This window comes from Arachis duranensis, chromosome 1 (assembly GCF_000817695.3).
Source record: "Arachis duranensis cultivar V14167 chromosome 1, aradu.V14167.gnm2.J7QH, whole genome shotgun sequence".
NCBI classification, from domain to species: domain Eukaryota; kingdom Viridiplantae; phylum Streptophyta; class Magnoliopsida; order Fabales; family Fabaceae; genus Arachis; species Arachis duranensis.
The window spans coordinates 29830253-29839481 of NC_029772.3; the positions used below are offsets into that span (position 1 = coordinate 29830253).

The 9229-nt window shown below is 33.9% G+C and overlaps 1 long non-coding RNA gene across 1 annotated transcript in view; it reads left to right on the forward strand.

The window, feature by feature from the left end:
* Positions 1–5762, forward strand: part of LOC127745690 (uncharacterized) — an 18651-nt gene extending 12889 nt beyond the window's left edge. Inside the window, exons 2-3 of the long non-coding RNA XR_008007045.1 lie at positions 5153–5429; positions 5683–5762. This is a non-coding gene — a long non-coding RNA (uncharacterized LOC127745690). The remainder of the gene's footprint in view (positions 1–5152; positions 5430–5682) is intronic.
* Positions 5763–9229: the final 3467 nt, after the last annotated feature.

Here is a 9229-nt window from a genome sequence, read left to right on the forward strand (position 1 = left end):
AAGAACTTAGCCAAGAAGGCCGTGACCAGCTTATCCCAGGAGTCTAGGCTATCTTTAGGTTGAGAGTCCAACCATGTTCTAGCTCTATCTCTTACAGCAAAAGGGAAAAGCATAAGCCTGTAGACTTCAGGATCTACTCCATTTGTCTTTACAGTCTCCAGATCTGCAAGAACTCAGTTAAAAACTGGTAGGGATCTTCTGATGGAAGTCCATGAAACTTACAATTTTGTTGCATTAGAGCAACTAGTTGAGGTTTCAGCTCAAAATTGTTTGCCCCAATGGTAGGGATTGAGATGCTTCTTCCATCAAACTTGGAAGTAGGTGTAGTATAATCACCAAGCATCCTTCTTGCATTATTGTTGTTAGGTTCGGCTGCCATCTCCTTCTCTTGTTCAAAAATTTCAGTAAGGTTGTCTCTGGATTGTTGTAATTTAGCTTCTCTTAGTTTTCTCTTCAGAGTCCTTTCAAGTTCTGGATCAACTTCAACAAGAATGCCTTTTTCCTTATTCCTGCTCATATGAAAGAGAAGAGAACAGAAAAAGAAGAGGAATCCTCTATGTCACAGTAAAGAGGTTCCTTATTATTAGTAGAAGAAGAAGGGAATAAAGAAAGGAGAATCCAAACACAAGGGTAAGGATAGGGGCAGTGATTTGAGATGAAGAGAGGTTAAGAGAGGTGTTAGTAAATGAATAAATAAATAGGAAAAGATGAGAGAGGGAGAAATTTTCGAAATTAAATTTTGAAAAGGAGTTAAATGATTTTCGAAAATAAAGATAAGAAATAAAATTAAAATTAAAATTTAAAAAGAATTTTTTGAAAAAGAGGGAATTATTTTCGAAAATTAGAGAGAGAAAAGTTGTTAGGTGGTTTTGAAAAAGATAAGAAATAAACAAAAAGTCAAATAGTTAGTTGAAAAAGATTTGAAAGTCAATTTTGAAAAGATAAGAAGATAAGAAGATATTTTGAAATCAAATTTTTGAAAAAGATAAAATTTTGAATAAGATATGATATAAAAGATAAGATAAGATAGATTTAATTTTTAAAATTAAAATTAATTACTTGACTAACAAGAAACTAAAAGATAAGATTCTAGAATTTAAAGATTGAACCTTTCTTAACAAGAAAGTAACAAACTTCAAATTTTTGAATCAATCACATTAATTGTTAGCATAATTTTCGAAAATAAAGATAAAATTAAGAAAAAGATTTTTTTGAAAAATATTTTTAAATTTTCGAAAATCATAAGATAAAAAAGAAAAAGATTTTATTTTTGAAAAAGTTTTGAAAAGATAGGATTTTTAAAATTTGAAAATTTGATTTGACTTACAAGAATCAACTAATTTTAAAAAAATTTTGACTAAGTCAACCCAAATTTTCGAAATTTTGAGAGAAAAAGGAAAATATATTTTTTTATTTTTGAAATTTTAATTATGAGAACACTATGAATGTCAAGATGAATGTCAAGAACACTTTGAAGATCATGATGAACATCAAGAACATATTTTTGAAAAATTTTTTATGCAAAGAAAACATGCCAGACACCAAACTTAGAAATCTTTAATGCATGGACACTATGAATGCAAAAATGCATATGAAAAACAATAAAAGACACAAAATAAGAAAACATCAAGATCAAACAAGAAGACTTACCAAGAACAACTTGAAGATTATGAAGAACACCATGAATGCATGAATTTTCAAAAAATAATGCAAAATTTTTAAAAACATGCAATTGACACCAAACTTAAAAATTGACTCAAGACTCAAACAAGAAACACAAAATATTTTTGGTTTTTTTTTTATGATTTTATGATTTTTTTGGATTTTCTTTTAATTTTTTTTCGAAAAACATATAGAAAAAAAAAGAAAATAAGAAATCCAAAATTTTTAATAAGAATTCCAGGAATCTTTCAATATTAGCCTAAAGCTCCAATCCAAGGGTTGGGCATGGCTTAATAGCCAGCCAGCTTTAGAAGATATAAATCAGGCATGTAACAACTGATATTCCAATTAACTTGCCTCTATGTTGATGGTTTTGAAGCCTCAATCCAATTGAGTTAGGCATGGCTTTACAGCCAGCCAAGCTTCAACATACTTTATGAAACACTAGAATTCATTCTTAAAAATTTTGAATAATTTTTTCGAAAACAAAGAAAAAATTTTGAAAAATATTTTTGAAAACTTTTTGAAAAGAAAAATAAAAAGAAAATTACCTAATCTGAGCAACAAGATGAACCGTCAGTTGTCCATACTCGAACAATCCCCAGCAACGGCGCCAAAAACTTGGTGCACGAAATTGTGATCATCAACAATGGCTCCAATAACTTGGTAGCGCTCTCAAACGTGAATCACACTTAGTCACAACTCTGCACAACTAATCAGCAAGTGCACTGGGTCGTCCAAGTAATACCTTACGTGAGTAAGGGTCGATCCCACGGAGATTGTTGGTACGAAGCAAGCTATGGTCATCTTGTAAATCTCAGTTAGGCGGATAATAAATGTTATGGAGTTTTCGAATAGTAAATAAAGCAGAAAATAAAGATAGAGTTACTCATGTAATTCAATGGTGGGAATTTCAGATAAGTGTATGGAGATGCTTGTCCCTGTTGAATCTCTGCTTTCCTACTGCCTTCCTTCAATCCTTCTTATTCCTTTCCATGGCAAGCTGTATGTAGGGCATCACTGTTGTCAATGGCTACATCCCATCCTCTCAGTGAAAATGGTCCAAATGCTCTGTCACAGCACGACTAATCATCTGTCGGTTCTCGATCATGTTGGAATAGAATCCCTTGATTCTTTTGCGTTTGTCACCACGCCCAACAATCGCGAGTTTGAAACTCGTCACAGTCATTCAATCCTGGAATCCTACTCGGAATACCACAGACAAGGTTAGACTTTCTGGATTTCCATGAATTCCGCCATCAATTCTAGCTTATACCACGAAGATTCTGATTAAGGAATCCAAGAGATATGCGCCCGGCCTAAAGTAGAACGGAAGTGGTTGTCAGTCACGCGTTCATAGGTGAGAATGATGATGAGTGTCATGGATCATCACATTTATCATGTTGAAGTGCAATGAATATCTTAGAATAGGAATAGCTGAATTGAATAGAAAATAGTAGTAATTGTATTAAAACTTGAGGTACAGCAAAGCTCCACACCCTTAATCTATGGTGTGTAGAAACTCCACCGTTGAAAATACATAAGTGATGAAGGTTCAGGCATGGCCAAATGGCCAGCCCCCAAACGTGATCAATAGTCTCCTAAGATGAATAATAGAATAAAATTGAGACCAAAGATGAAAATACAATAGTAAAAAGTTCTATTTATACTAAACTAGTTACTAGGGTTTATAGAAATAAGTCCAAGTGCAGAAATCCATTTCCGGGGCCCACTTTGTTGTGTGCTTGGGCTGAGCTTGAACTTTACACGAGCTGAGGCTTCTTTTGGAGTTGAACGCCAAGTTGTAACATGTTTTTGGTGTTCAACTCTGGTTCGTGACGTGTTTCTGGCGTTTGACTTCAGAATGCAGCATGGAACAGGCGTTGAGCGCCAGTTTACGTCATCTAATCACGAATAAAGTATGGACTATTATATATTTCTAGAAAGCTCTGGATGTCTACTTTCCAACGACATTAAGAGCGTCCCATTAGGAGTTTTGTAGCTGCGAAAAATCCATTTCGAGTGCAGGGAGGTCAGAATCCAACAGCATCAGCAGTCCTTTGTCAGCCTTCTTTCAGAGTTTTGCTCAGGTCCCTCAATTTCAGCTAAAAAATACCTAAAATTACATAAAAATACACAAACTCATAGTAAAGTCTAGAAATATAAATTTTACATAAAAACTAATAAAAACATCCCTAAAAGTAGCTAGATCCTACTAAAAACTACCTAAAAACAATGCCAAAAAGCGTATAAATTATCCGCTCATCAATGATCCATCTCATGTACTTACACCCCAATCAGTGGAACTGAAAGAGGATTTATTATTTGAAGAAGAACTTATTGCTAAAATTGATCGCCAAATAAGGAAGTTACGTTCTAAAGAAATAGCCTCAGAAAAAGTAGTCTGGAAGAACCATTCGGAGAAAGAAGCAACCTGGGAACCTGAGAATATAATGCGTGACAAATATCCGTATTATGTTTGAAATTTGGGGACCGAATTTTTTTAAGGTGGGGAGATTGTAGGGCCTAATAACAAAAAAAATAATAATAAAACCCCACAGATGGGCCAAGCTCGTAACCTTTTCTTTCTTTCCTTCACTTCCAACGATACACACACTCTGAGAATCACCTTATACACACTGTGCCAACATTTTACCCTTCCTCACCGCCAAGATACGTTCCCCTCCTCCCCCTCATGCCATTTCTTCAACAATAATTCCATACATTTTAATTCCTTCCTCCTTCATATCACTATATCACTTCTTCAACAATAATTTTATACACCTGTATTTCAATTAATTTCACTACTCTTCTTCTACTCTAACTCTATTACACCCTATCAAGTGTGTTCTCTTTTGTTGGTATTATTCCAAAACTCCATTAAAGTAGCCTAAGCTTGAAGAAGTGAGAAATAACCTTTAATTCAAGTATTACCAATTATTAAGCCATTAAGGTGATTTTTTAACTTGATAATTGCCTATATCTTTAATTTTTGTTATGTTTATAATTATGGGCATTAATAAATCCAAAAATTTAGGGTTAGGGTAAGATAGAATTTGGGATTATTTGGTATATAGGTTATATTATATCAATTGATGTTAAGATTAACTTATTAGAGTTATTATTGTTATGTTTGTGGTATTAGATACTCAAAGGAATCGCTGTCCTTGCTTGTTGGAACCTGTGGAGTAGAAATTCCTCTCTTGGATATTAGTCTATAAGTAAACTTAGTATCTATAGTTAAATTTTAGCATTCACATCATCTTTATAACTATTGAAGACAATTTTTATAATTTATTATTTAATTATTTACTAACTTATTTGTTAATATGATGGTTATGTTAAATATTTTACAAAGAAAATCCCACTTGAGACATGATATTTAACATTGAAATGAATGAAGTGGTTATTTGAGAAATTAAACTATAATGTAAATATTATCTTGCATATACACTTTGAAAGTAAATTTAGTATTGAATTTGAATAAAAGTTATTACATGAATTATTACTATTGAATTGATGATGTATTTATTGATTTGTTGACAACCTTTAGTTTGATCATAATTTGTATGTCAAAATATTTTGGAAGGTTCTATGACAGAAACTACAGCTAGCGGCAGTAAAGGCTAGACTTGGTGCACCTTGTCAATTATATAATTGCATTTTTCAGGACCATATGGGATGAAATGGTTCCTGTCTGTTTCATGTCCACAAAATTAGTGGAACATGTCTGTTTCAGAACTCACACGAAGGAAAACAACCTAAGTGTGATTTCTGTCTGTTATTTTGATTTTTCTGGATTAGATAACCTTCCGCGTATATTGTTATAAATAAAGAAGTTTGAATGCTTAATATTTATAATTAATTATCATTGTGTTTAAGTATGATTTTGTCTCTATTATTAAAGTAGAATTATTGTAATTAAGAGCTTACTAATTATACAACTGTCTCTTGTGAGGCCATAGATGCTCTGCTTACTTACTGAGTTGCAAAACTCTGTTATTCTTTCATTTTTTTTAGATATGGGCATTGATCCTAATCCAACTTCATCAGTTCTGCTCTAGTTTTGTTTGTGTTGGTGAGCCCTTTATTGTTTAAGGGCTTAGTGTTTGTGACACAGGCAGGGTACGACTTTAGTGACTTGAGTATGTTGCTTGTAAATATTCTAATAGATGAAGCTAATAGACTATGCTTTGCTGTAAATATTTAAGTCGAATTTTATATAAATATGCTGAGTATATTTTAAATATGAGGTTGAGAATGTGTTGTTTTTTTTTGTATAATTGGAAATTCTATTTGTTCTGTTTCCTGCAATATCGATTTCTGAGGCTTGCTTGGGAAGATTTTCCTAAGCGCCAGTCACGGTCAGATTGGGTTGTGACACTTCTAGGTTGGTCATTCTCATTCTAATTTCCTGCATTAGCATTAACAACACGATTAGAATCCATAATGGACTCTTCAGCTTCCTTTTCAAAGGTCTCACTGAGATTTTCACTAGCCTTGTACAGCCTAGCTTATTGCAAGCGCCGCCTCAAAGTTCTTTCAGGTTTAGGATCAAAATCTATAAGAGGTTCTTTGTCCCTGTTCCTGCTTATAAACAAATAGAAAACAAGAAAAGTGGGAGTCTCTACGTAAGAGTGCAGAGAATTCTCAGTGAGGTAACCTGTGTAAAGAAATAAAATAGAACAACTAAATAATTAAAGGAAAAAAATTCAAAAATTATAGATAAAATTAAAATGAAAATTTTGAAATTAAGAAAAAGAAATTAAATAGGAAAATTAAAGTAAAAATAACTAGGTAACACCAAACTTAATTACAGAAATTAAGGAAAAATAGTAGCACTAATTTTCAAAAATTAAAGAGCAAAATTAAATGAAACTAAAGCTAAAATGCCTAATCTAAGAAATCAAACAACTAATACTTGTCAATCACAGTCAATCCTCGGCAACGGCGCTAAAAACTTGGTGCAGAAATTATAATGCACAAACTAACCGGCAAGTGCACCGGGTGGTACCAGGTAGTACCTCAAGTGAATGAGGATCGATCCCAAGAGAATTAATGGACTAAGAAATAATGATTGCGTGATTTACTTTGTTAGACAAACAGAAAATGGTGTTTTGAGAGTTCAACAGCATTAACAGTAAATTCAGAAAATTAAATAAGCAAGTAGTAAACAGGTTGTGAAATATATGGATAAAACAGTTAAGGCTTCAGAGATATTTATTTTCCAGATTAACTTTTCTTACCAACTATTTTAATCAGGCAAGATTCAATTCATGGCAAACTATATGTGACTAAACCCTAATTCCTTAGACTTTTTTAGTTTCCTCTAACCTTCATCAACCGCCAATTCCTTGGTCACTTGATTCCAATTAGAGGGTTAGTTCAAATCTAGTTTATATGCCATAGAAACCCTAATGATCCAAATATAAGAGGATTATATGTCATGTATCCCGTTAAGTCCAGATAATTAGAAATTTAGGAGAAATTGTTTTCAAGCTATTGTTCAAGTAAAGAGCTTTTCCAAGTTTTACAAGAACTCAATTAGAACAAGGGTCATACTTTCGTTCCACCCAGATTCATAAGATAAAGAACGAAAATAATTCTTGAAATTGAAATCTATACATGAATTAAAATAGAAAAGTAATAGTATTAATCCATAGAATAAACAGAGCTCCTAACATTAACAGTGGAGGTTTAGTTGTTCATGGTTCAGAGGGAAAACTAGGGTTCTATAAAATTGTAAATTGCGGAATGAGGTGGAGGAGAAGAGAAGAGCATGAAGGGCTGATTCTTTATCCTTTTATATCTAATCCTAATTAATGTAAATTATATTTTCTAAAACTAAATAATATCTTTTCCTATTAATAAATAAATTAAATTTTTAATTAAAATTGAGTAATATCTTCGTGCATCTTTGACGGATGAGTGGGGACCATTGCCTTTCATAGTAGTGGTGCCTAACTTGAAGATGTTGAAGTTGGACTTGGAGGAGGCAGCAAGGATTGGGCGTGTTGAGTGTGCCTTGGCGCCTAACTTGGTGGAGGTGGCGCCTAACTTGAGCCTGGCCGAATGAAATTGCTTGTTGATGGTTGTCCTGGTGCCTAATTTGAAAAAATCCAAGTTAGGCGCCACCTTGGTAGTGTGTATTAGGAGGCTTTTCCCTTGTCCTAGCGCCTAACTTGGGAAAAGCCAAGTTAGGCGCCACCCATGCAGTGCATAACTTAGGATTTTTCCAAGTTAGGCGCCATCAAGCCCAAATTTTTTGGAGAAGAAGTGTAGACTATTATACATCGTTGGAAAGCTCTGGAAGTTACTTTTGAATGCCAAAGGAATCACATTAATTGGACATTTATAGCTCGAGTTATTCATGTTAGAGTGCAGGGAGGTCAGGGTTGATAACATCATTCACTTTCTTCTCTTTTACTACGGAAACTCCATCAAATCCATCTGAATGCTACCTGAAATTAGTAGAATTGCATACGAATCAAAGAGGCTTCCGTAGTGGCTAAAAGATATTTAAGTCTTGATTAAACTCAACAATTTGAATGCAAATTCACTAGAAAAAGATAGAAAAGATGCTCACGCATCACTCCTTGCCTCTCTGCCATGGGATTCACAACTACCAAAAGAATAGTAGGCAGCGGGCCAAGCTCCATCGTTCATCTCCAATTCCTCCTTCTTCTTCCTCCCTTACTGCTGTTCTCTATTGCATTTTCTCTGTCTTTTCCCAAAGCCGCTACTATCGATGCATGAGAGTTAGTCTCTATTCGGGTCTCAACTTCACGATCCCATGGAAATACTGCCACTTGGAGTAGTGTTGGCTTGGCCATGATTGATGGAAAACGGCGGAATAGAATGCCTTCTCTCACCATTTTCGCTTGCTACCACTACGTCGTTCGTCGCAGTCTTTCTTGCAGCTAATCCACCAACAACCGCCGCATTTGTGAACCAGCAAGGAGGCTTTGGTGTCGTTCCAGATCTAATATATTTGCATCTTTCACCTTCCCCTTCATGAAGACACCAACTCTCGGTGCCATTTTTGGCCGGACATCGCAAGACATCGTTGCACTAAGTGGTTCTACAATTGTGGAGATCATCATCTTCCACAGCCAATTCTGTTCCCTACCACGTACGATCGGCAACATTCAGAACTCATATTTTGGCCTTTAGGTAAGTTGGTTCCTGAATCAAAAACTCCAATTACAGGTCTGGAATGGTTGTTGTGATTTGAATTTATCATGGTTTTGTTGCTGAATCTGGAATTTGAAATTCGTATAATTGAATTATTGATTCTAGATAAGAAATTATTGACTGTAATTTTGTTGATGAATTTTTTTATCTGAGTATGGTAATTATGGATACATTAATTTTTAATGTATAAAAAGGAACAAAATGACAATTATTTAGAAATGAAAATAGTCGGAAATTAATTAATTAATGGAAGTAAAAATGGTGATCTTCAAGGATATTGTTGCATGGCGTGTAATCCACAAATGTGGATCTGTTAAAGTCTGTAACATGCAAAACGCAAGTTATGTTTTGACTAGAAAAGAAAATGCTAAAG